Genomic DNA, 10,691 nt, shown 5'->3' on the forward strand with positions numbered 1-10,691 from the left:
ATCTCAAAAATTATTTTGTCACTTTGACATAATTTTTGCACCGTTTTAAATTATCCGTTATATAAAGTATTATACTATATGAAAATGTGTGCAATTTAATGTAGAATACAACAAAAAAATACTCATGATTGTAGCTTTTATCAGTTTTGAAATATTTTTATGTAAATAACGATAAGTGCCAAAATTTCAACCTTCGGTCAACTTTGACTCTACGGAAATGGTCGAAAAACGCAATTTTAAGCTAAAACTCTTATATTCTAGTAATATTCAATCATTTGCCTTCATTTTGCAACAAATTGGACGTCTCTAGCACAATATTTCGATTTATGGTGAATTCATAAAAAAAAACTTTTTCCTTACGTCCGCGCGGTAACTTCCGAAAAAAATCAGAAATTTTTTCGTGCGATTGTCGAAATGTTTGCACCATTTAAAATTAGCCGTTACATAAAGTTTTATATATGAAAATGTGCGCAATTTTATCTAGAATACAACGAAAAAGGATTGAAGGTTGTAGCTTTTCTCTTTTTTGAAATATTTGCATAAAAATCACGATAAACAGAAAAAAAACCACGTTCGGTCAACTTTGACTACCAAAATAGTCGTAAAACGCAATTGTAAGCTAAATCTTTTACAATCTAGTAATATGCAGTCATTTATCTTAATTTTGAAACAAATTCGAAGTGTCTAGCACAATATTTAGATTTATGGTGAATTAAAAAAAAAAACATTCTTTCCCTCCACGCGCCGATTCGTGGCCGCAAATCTCCGAAATGCGTACATCGCATTCTCCTAATATTTGCTCCTTTTCATATTAGGCGTTTTATAGAGTTTCATATATGAAAATGTGCGCAAATCCGTGAAGAATACAAACAAAAATAATTGAAGGTTGTAGCTTTTCTCATTTTTGCAATATTTGCACATATAAAAATATATATATAACAATTTCGACATTCGGTCAACTTTACCTCGTCCGAAATGGTAGAAAACTGCAATTCTAAGCTAAAACGCTTACAGTATCGTAATATTCAATCATTTGTCTTAATTTTGAAACAAATTGTAAGTCTCTAGAACAATATTTAGATTTATGGTGAATTTTTGAAAAAAAAAAAAAATTTTATGTCCTCGTGTTACGAATTCATGCATCATTTTGTGATATTTTTTCTGTGTTGCTTAGATTGTTTTACAATGTGTTATATATAAAAATGATTGAAATTTAGTGTACAATACAACGAAAAAAAAATTAACTGATTAGTTTCAACCGTTTTTCGCACAGCTTGATTTTAATACAATTATGTATTAATTTTTTTTTTGTCGCTACCATATTATTTATATATGATAATGATATTTTTTTCATTTCTGATGGTTGCATACTAAACTTCAGGCAATGACAAAAAGAGGAGCCAAAAATGAACTCTTAATCTTGAAAACTAAGCGCGCTGCGATTTTTTGAAAAAATGACAATTTGTCGAAAATTGCATTTTTCCTAACTATACAAACCTGAGGTCCTTTAACAATAGGAAGTAGCTAGCGGCAGCTGGAACGGTCGTAAGCTTCGAACAAGGGGAGAACGGTAGTTAACTGCTTGTCCGACAGTCGCGCGGGAGGTAAACAAATCACTTTTGCTTTTGGCCCATGCAAAATACGCAGAGTGAGGGGTGGCTTGAGGAGGGACTATATGTAAAGGACCTCAGGTTTGTATAGTTAGGAAAAATGCAATTTTCGACAAAGTTTCATTTGTTCCGATACGTAATACAAACCATCGGTCCTTTAACAATAGGAAGACTCACTTCTTGGTGGGAGGAATCTGAGTCTTTTGATGAACAGACTGGTGTTCGTCCATCCCTGGAATGCCTCCCTGGTCGTAAGAGCGAGGGAGGGATCCAAGCCTCTGTCCGATTGATCGGGGAGTGCACCGCAGGATCAATGGTCAGACCTCTGGGCCGAGTACTAAGAGAGAGGCAAGCGTATCTCTTCGTACCAGCAAGCAAGAACTTGTTCCTGTTTGCAAGAGGCAACATAAAGTATGGGTTGTCTCAAGCTGGCATCCACTTCCTCCCCCTTGTTGGAGGAAGTGGTGGATATACGCTCCTATCCCAAGTGAAAGGGATAAGATGGGGCTCTGTTGAGTAGCTCACCTGCATCTTGTCCTTATCCAGCAGGGTGACGACTGTGTCCCTCTAACCACAGGTAGAGGGGAAGAAAAAGATGGGAAGAGGAGCCAGTCACACTCTCATTCACTCATCCATTCTTACGGTCACACCAGGACTCGATGCTGTTCAGCCTGCGAGGGTCTGGGTTCGCTACACAACGTGTTGAGCAGCCACCACGGGTCCCAAGGAAAAAGATCCAAGGACCTGTGGGCAATATCCCGAAGGTAGAAGGAAGGGCATGTGGTCTGGTTGGACCAGACCCCTGCCTTCAGTACCTGCGCCACGGAGAAGTTCTTGCGGACAAGGCAGCATCTCCTTCGCATCGAAGGCGGTGAAGTCCATTAGGGAGGGGATTGTGAACGACTCGAACCAATCGTCAGGGACCGAAAGGGGTTTCTGAGTCTTCGACTACGAAGTTCGGTACAAAATCGAGCGTCACGGATCCCCATCCCCTGGATGCTTGACTTCGCAGGAGAAGTCATGCAGTTCCTCAGAGGAAAAGAAGGAAATAGTCGCATGACCTATTCCTCTTCTCTACTTCGGTGATGTCCAGTACCCATACTGGTCTGTCCGTTTGCCACGAAGTCTCTCGCATCCTCCTATCCCCATGCAGCGAAGTTTTCGGTAGTGGATAGGACACCGACACTCCATGGTGGGTGTCGATGGTATGGGTACTGTGACAAGCTATTAAAACGAAGTAATGATTGCTCTGTAACAACCGAACTAAGTCAACAGCGTAGTTCGTAACTGACTCGGGCGCTCTGACAGCTGCCGACTGACTGCGTTCGGTAGGAGGCAAGTTGTTCAAGCATCCGAGTAAGTCACGTGACCTTCGCCTTTAAAGGGTTATGCCGAGAGACCAAACAAATAATGGATTTGTTTGTCACCAATGCCGGACAGCGAGGTGATGATTCTCTTAAGGCATGTGCCCACAGGCGAAAGTCAATTGCCTTCTAGAGACCGAGGTCCTGAAGGCAAAACATCTCATGGTTGTTGAATCTCAGCTAAGGAGAAGCAACACTATGTACCGTTGAAGACGAAGGTAGATATTGAATGCAACCTACGTCTTCACAGACGAATCGAGAGAAGGATTCTCAAGATTCATAACCTGTGCTTACAAATGACTGAAAATGCTAACCACTATTACATTGCTGTCCGGTGAGAAGTCGTAGTTGCAATGAAAGCGGGGCGTTCTTCAGTAATGAAACACAGGGGAAAGCCGCCTGAAGAACTGCTTCTCATGGGCTGAACATTTGGAAGTAGAGCTGTCAGGTCGGAGAGTAGGCGATGTCTTCTGACTTATCTTGTAATTCGGGTTGAACAATGAACAATTGTACACCTACGAATACGAGATATTTTGAAGACAAACTCAGATGTCTGCAAAATCATTCGCATTATCGCAGTGCGATGCAGCGGGAGACTTGTACAGACTTCTGTTACCGTGCGGTAAACAGAAAGATGAAAGAGTCCAAGAGATCTCTGTTGAAAATTCTCGCAATGTCGAAGGCGATGGAATCTAGCGTCACAGCAGTAGATGGTCCTTCATTATTGCGAGAATCCCCGTTAATCAGAGACCTAAGTCCATGATTGTTGGGCAGAGATACGGTTCGGTAGTCAATCAAAGCAGGGGAGAGAGAGACATAACTGACCGTGCATCTCGGAGGCCCAGCTGATACTGAGCTGCTATCAGGCAGTTCAATACGCAGTAGTTGAGCCTGAGCTCTCGCTGACTCGTCATCCTGAGTTGCCAGGTAATCCATTATTCCACGAAGGAATGCGTTCGGCTAGAACTACCGAGCATAAAAGATATGCTCGAGCAATTATATTTAGGCGAAACGAATTTCGGTAAATATAAAAGTTGAAATGGTGTTGTCGTGACAAAACCATTATATTTAGGCGAAACGAATTTCGGTAAATATAAAAGTTGAAATGGTGTTGTCGTGACAAAACCATAAGTATATAAAATTGAAACTGAAAACTCCTGGGAGGTTGCAGGCAACCCCGAGTTGCAGTTCAATTAGAATACTTCTCTTCTAAGTCGCAATCCGTAGATTAACTAGGATATGCGCCTACCCCTCGGACAATTCAACTGCTTAGTAGAATCATGTCGCGAGGTTAATATACGTAGTATATTTGTAGGATTCTGAACAACGATCCTCCCAATCCTAAATTCTTTCCTTCAAGAAAACACAAAATAAGGATTGGAGATCGACACCTTCGATCTCTATCAAAGAGAGTGAAGGAGAAGTCTTCCTCGAAGGAAAGCTTCAATGGTGAACAGAATACTAAGACGATAGTTCAAGCCAAACTGGATATTCCCGTCCGATCTTCTCTATTCCAGGTTGGTCGCCTACTGTGAGATAGTTTCTTTCAGCAGCAGTCTTCTTCCCAATGCTAGAAATTCCAGGAATTCGAGCATAGGCGAGGTTCCCGATTATCGTGTAACGTATCGGGGATTCTCGTCTCGCTCACTTTGGACCGTGGTCTCGCCTAAGTGTTTGGAGATCGTAAAAAACTCGAACACTCTGAATGCGCTAGAAATTCCGTAGAATCCTAGCAGTCTGCGAAACCCCCACCGAATTCGTCAAACGATATCGGCTGGTGGTCCTCTCGATTCCCGTAGAAATCGAGAATGGGGCAGGATCTCTCCTCAACGACCGGGGCTTACGTCAGGTAGGACCCGAAGGTCCCCAGCAGAAGAGCTCCCCGAATCGCCGGAGCGAGACGGGCCCTTAGAAGGTCCCGAAGGAGCCTTCTTAGGGGGGAAAACCCGGGTTACCAGCTGGTCGCTGCAAGAGCGGCCGCTGGCCTGGCGAGAGTCACCTGAGCGGCTCTCACCTGCCTTCTGCTCCGTGCCGCGTCTTGGCGCCGAGCGAACTCTGGCGCCGAAACTTGGCTGCACGGTCTCCCGAGGGAGAACGTACACTCGGGATCTCGCGAACGAGAGACCGAGCCGGAACCTGGCGTAGCAGCATCGCCGCTAGCACCAGGCGAGGAAGTACCAGAGCTAACCGATACTCCTCTGGTCCCCGTCTATCTCTTCCTTACGGAAGGGGAGACGGGCCCCGCTCCCGAAGGAGCAGGAGGACCAGCAGAAGGACCCCCCGTCCCACCGGGGTGGGACGGGCCCTTAGAAGTTCCCGAAGGAGACTTCTTAGGGGGGAAGGCAGCCTTCTTCTTCTTCGGCTTATGGGCCTTAGAAGTCGAAGGGAAGAGGCAGCAGCAGACGATGAAGACGAAGATGATCAGCTTCCTCCCTTCTTCCTCAGCTCACGCAGGACAGTCGTCATTCTCCCAATTCAGGCCGGAGCCGGGGCTATTGCCGAAGCAACACGGCCCGACTGCACCTGTCCGGAAGGACCTGGGACTGGGGAAGACACACCGTGGGCAGGACCAGCATGGACAGGCTCAGGAACCAGGAGCGACAGGAACAGCAACCAGCTCAGGAGCGGCAGGAACAGCGGCAGCGGTAGACCCAGAAGGGACAGCCAAGCCAACAGCGGGAATCACATCAGCGGCAGGTACGGCAGCCAGCGACCTGGGTACTGGCGGCCGGTCCAGGGGCGAGCTGCTGGAACAGCGGAAGTCTGGGGCAGGCAACACGAAGAAAACAGGCGGCGGCGGCAACCCCCCTCGGTACGGCGGCGGCCCTAGTAGCGGCAGACGGCGTCACCGACACAGCAAGGGGAGTGTAGACCAGGAGGGGGGGGAGCAGCATAAGCGACCGTGGTAGTAGTGGAGACCGCCCCAGACCTCGCTAGACGCTGCAGCAGCCCGTGGATGCTAGGCACGCCCTGCCGCCGCGGTGGTCCATACCTGTCCAAGGTCGTCTCCCACGGATGTAGCACCTGCGGTAGCATAGATAGATTAGTAAGAGGGGTTCCCTCACGCACGGGGGGAAGACATGCCCCACCCCGAACGCAAGGAAGACCCCAAATACAAAATACAACGAAGAAGCTGAGCGGGGGGCAGGAAGGAAGACGAAGAATCGGATAGCAAGGGAGTCGCGGGAGAGCTTTCCGACGACTTCCTGGCAGACCTTCGCTTCCCCCACCCCCGCACAGCAGTGAAAAGTAATATGAAAATGAAACAGAATACTGCCCTTGCGATTCACTCATAGAACTTAAAGGGGAAAAGATCAATTCCCGGGTAAGAACGGAAACTTGATCCAAATAATATGATGCTATCATATATTATGAAAATGAAACAGAATACTGCACTTGCGATTCACTTTCACAGAAAATAATCGTAAGGATCAATTCCCGGGTAAGAGCGAAAATTGATCCAAATTAAATTTATGCAAATAAATAAATGAAAATGAAAAGAATACTGCATTGCGAATCCACTTTCATTGCATTTTATCATACAAAATAAAGGCTCGTGCCGAGCGCAAATCACGCTCTCAGTAACGAACGCACAGGGCAAAAATATAATGAAAAAAGTACTTACATTTTCAATTACACACTTTCGCCCAAAATACATGACTCGGCGCGAGCGCGCCCGCCCTCGGCACCGAGACATAAATTCCAAGGGTTCAACTTTCATGAAAAGAGAGGAACAAATCGGCCGCATCTAACGGCGATAGCTTTCCATGTTTGGTTCAATAATTTAAGTAACGAAAAACTGAAACAGTGTACTTACAGCTTTCATCTTTTCAAAGTCCAAAACAAACCATTTAGTAAAGAAAACTAAAACCAATATTAAAACAAAGCCATACGACGATGAAGCGGGCAGAGAGCGATGAACGAACACGTCCTTCCACACCCGCAGGCCGAAAGCAAAAAGTTGATTTGTTTACCTCCCACGTCGCCGCGGCGGCGCGACTGGTCGGACAAGCAGTTAACTACCGTTCTCCCCTTGTTATTCGAAGCTTACGACCGTTCCAGCTGCCGCTAGCTACTTCCTATTGTTAAAGGACCGATGGTTTGTATTACGTATCGGAACAAATTATTTTTTCCGCTTCCGCGCTCACTCCAAACCCGCCTCGGCATACAGGAGACGTTTTGGTTTTTAGGCTTAGGCGTAAGAGGGTTAACAGGGTACATTTGTATCTTACCTAAGATGACTGTGTGGATGAGAGAATGAGTGAGTTGGCTGGTCTCTTTCTTTCTCTTGTACCTTTCCTTCTTCCTTCGGGCGGGTTAAGGAATAGACACGTCATTCGCTGGACTGGTCTGATACAGGTGAGTAAGGTAGTCATACTGATAGGATGGTCGCATAATATACAAATATCAAACCCTCTATTTGGTAGCATATGCTCCACTCCTTGGCAAGGAGGAGTTGGGAATGGTAACAAACCCTGGTGTGTTGATTTGCTATTGGACAGTCAAAGTTTCTCTTTGGTTCCCTATATACAATGATTCCCATACATCATTGTATGTCACTTAGTGTCCGAGTGGTTAAATATCAATTTATCTAGCTTCTCAACAGGCTTTTGTCCCTCTCCGGAAGTTATTTCTTCTGGAGCTGGACTGGTGGGTAGGCCCCCAGCCGGTTTAGGATGTCTTGTACCTCCCTCCAAGTATGAGTCTATCCTATTGTTAAGACCGAAGGTTTGTTCGCATATGAACAAATGACAAATTTTGTAAGACAATTTTTCATAGCTACAAACCTGAGGTCTTAATATTATACTGCCCACCTCTAGCCATCCCTCTGTCTGCTAAGACATCCTGAGTTGGGAAAGACTGACGCGATGGCTTAGATGCGTGGTCCTTGACCACTCTTCACCCGATATATGCACGCGTTGACAGATCTCACAAGATTCCTTGCCTTCATCTACGATTTAACTGGATCTAGCTAGGTGCTATAAATTATCCTATTGTTAAGACCTCAGGTTTGTAGCTATGAAAAATAGAAATAGTCTTGGAAAATTTGTCATTTTATCCACTTTGAGAAAGGAGTAAATGACAGTTTGATATATATATGACGAAGGGGAAGAAGTGTCACTCAAGAAGTTCATTCTCTCTCTCTCTCTCTCTTTTTTAATGGTAAAATATTTAAGATGACTTGAAATGATAATAATATAATCTCAAAGATTAACACAGATAGGCAGTTATAAGCGCTTTTAGAGGGGGTTCTAAGCATTTGCGAATTTCATCTGTACGTGGGGGTCTGGGACACATCCTCCGTGAGTACGGGGTCCACTGTAGTGATAACCCAGATTGGAGAAATTGATGGATTTTCATATGGATTTCTTGGAAAAGTTGATTTGAGATTTGTACTTAGTCTTTATAGCATCGTGAGAGTCTGAAAATTATTAAAGAGAATTGCTCACCTCATAGATATTATATCAATTGCTGTTTGTATGGCTGAAAGTTATGCAGTAAACACAGATGACGATATTAAAGGAAGGCCAACCTTGATTAATTTATCATTCAAGAAAGCTGAAGCTTCTACTCCAGTAGTATTGCTTTCGAGCCATCTGTTTATATCACGAACTGGTTTCCTTCTTCCATTGCGTGCTAGAGCATGTTGCCGATACATCTGTATTAGTCATATTTTGCTTAAGAAGTCAAGACAAAACACTGCATATTTTTATTCATCTCTGAGTCCAAGGTGGTGGGTGTTCTGTTGTTGGAGGGGAAATTGGTGTTATTTTATGAGGGTTCACTAGGTATTTAGCTCCTTTTGGGAAGTAGCCAGCACCATTCCATTCAATCCTAGGATTACAATCAGAAAGCAGGCAGCTGCAGATGATCCTGATTGTAAGGAAAGGCCCCTGTATAGTGCCACCGGGGGAATCATCTGTAATACACAAGGAAGACACTGGAACTGCAAAAGCGGTACCCAACCATCTACAGACATGTCTTGTCTTTCAGTGAGGGAGTCCAGGAATAAAGCAAGTGACGAGCTCCCTGAAGTATGTCTGCCATTCTGAGAGATGAATGGGTGACATATATATTCCTCCTAGGATGGACTGAGCCAGGGGTAAGTGGAAGAGAAATGGTAGCTGAAGGCAAGACGATGCTAGAAGGATTTAGTAGCATTTCCAGGGCATTGAGACCCTCTGAAGAACCTAGCAAAACCTTCTTAAGCCTCTTTCTCCTCTTTTCATACTTTCCTACTGAGGTGAAGTCCAAGAGGCACATTTATCACATGGAAGGGAATGAGCTGAGCACATTTGCTTCAACTCCAAGTAGTAAAATGTCTTACCCCCCATCAAAAATGTGGCTCTACCAATATGGAAGGTATAAAGCGACTACACAACCACCCACAACCTCCCCAAAAGACAACAGACAAGCAAAATGTAATCACACAATGCACAGGTACAGGTAAAGGTAAAATTATATTCAACAATCACAAAGTGGAGAGACAGCAAAAGCATCCTCTCTGGAAAGTGGCTGAAAAAGAATTAAATGGTGAGCATGAAGTGAGCATTGGTAACAACCCTCCCCCCCCCATCTCCATTTTAACTTCCATGTTTACCAAGATTCAATAGCCATACTCCATACAAGGAAGGTGATGGTCATATCCCCATATAAATGAATTGTACTTAATATTTTTACAGTACATGCAGATGCTGCAGAAATAAGTTCACCAAGAATTTGCAGTTTTTATTTCTGAGTTTTTTGAGTTTGCAGTCTTCCTGTCAAGTTCTGGACAACAGAGTGCTATATCCTACTTCATTGCAAATATATATTACAGAATATCATACATAAATACTCTGTTCCCAATTTTTTTTCAGAGGCGCTCACTGTAGTAGTAGAGGGTAGCGGGGCTATAGTGCGGCTCCTCTGTTGATGGGGTTTTGGCGGAGGAAGAAGCTAAATGGCAGGGTACCTCTGGTAGTGGTATTCACTCACCATTTATATATACCGACACCTTTTATTACAAGGTGAGCGAGCCATTTACCTTGGCACTAACGTTTCTCTTTTTCTCTGGTATGAATAGCAATATTTATGCCTAGAAATAGTATCAAAGGAACCTATTTCACGGAGCGACACAGGCCCCTCGCCCAGAAATAGATTTTTCCTTCGTCAAAATCCCTTTTTTCTTCATAAATGAAAATACTTTGAAATATGTGATGTGAAGTATGATCTTCTGGGATGCATAAGAAAAAAATAACATTTAGCATTTAGAGTTAAGTGTCAATGAAAACCTGCAATCCATGAATGCAGTTTTCTGAAATTGTAATTATTTTTAGGTAATAAATGGTATATATATGAAAGAAAAGTTCCACCATTACAACAAGTTCACCGTTTCCCTACAATTCAAATTCGTGCAAAATCTCCAAAGCTTGTAGTATATGTATTGTATTTAGAAAATCCTCACAGGATGAAAATATAAACTTGGCAGTTAACAAGAAAAAATTCAAAATCCTTGACCAACTTTATAACAACTTAATAGCCAATTATGAAGACATGTACAGAAGTCAACTTCACTACATATTTGCTAAATGTCAATAAGACATAAATTTGACACATCTCATTTTTTCAACAGTGTAAGTTCTGCTTACATGGGTACCAAAAGAGAGCAAGGGGATTATGATCATGCATAATGGGTAAAACTGCAATTGTTACACAGGGAATAATGATTTTATTT

General features: G+C 43.6%; 1 protein-coding gene across 5 annotated transcripts in view; it reads left to right on the forward strand.

Annotated features, from left to right (window-relative positions):
• Positions 1–10,691, forward strand: part of LOC135220964 (uncharacterized oxidoreductase TM_0325-like) — a 108,413-nt gene that overhangs the window by 84,390 nt on the left and 13,332 nt on the right. The window lies entirely within an intron of this gene.

The sequence above is a fragment of the Macrobrachium nipponense genome, chromosome 2 (genome assembly GCF_015104395.2).
Source record: "Macrobrachium nipponense isolate FS-2020 chromosome 2, ASM1510439v2, whole genome shotgun sequence".
In the NCBI taxonomy this organism is placed as follows: Eukaryota; Metazoa; Arthropoda; class Malacostraca; order Decapoda; family Palaemonidae; genus Macrobrachium; species Macrobrachium nipponense.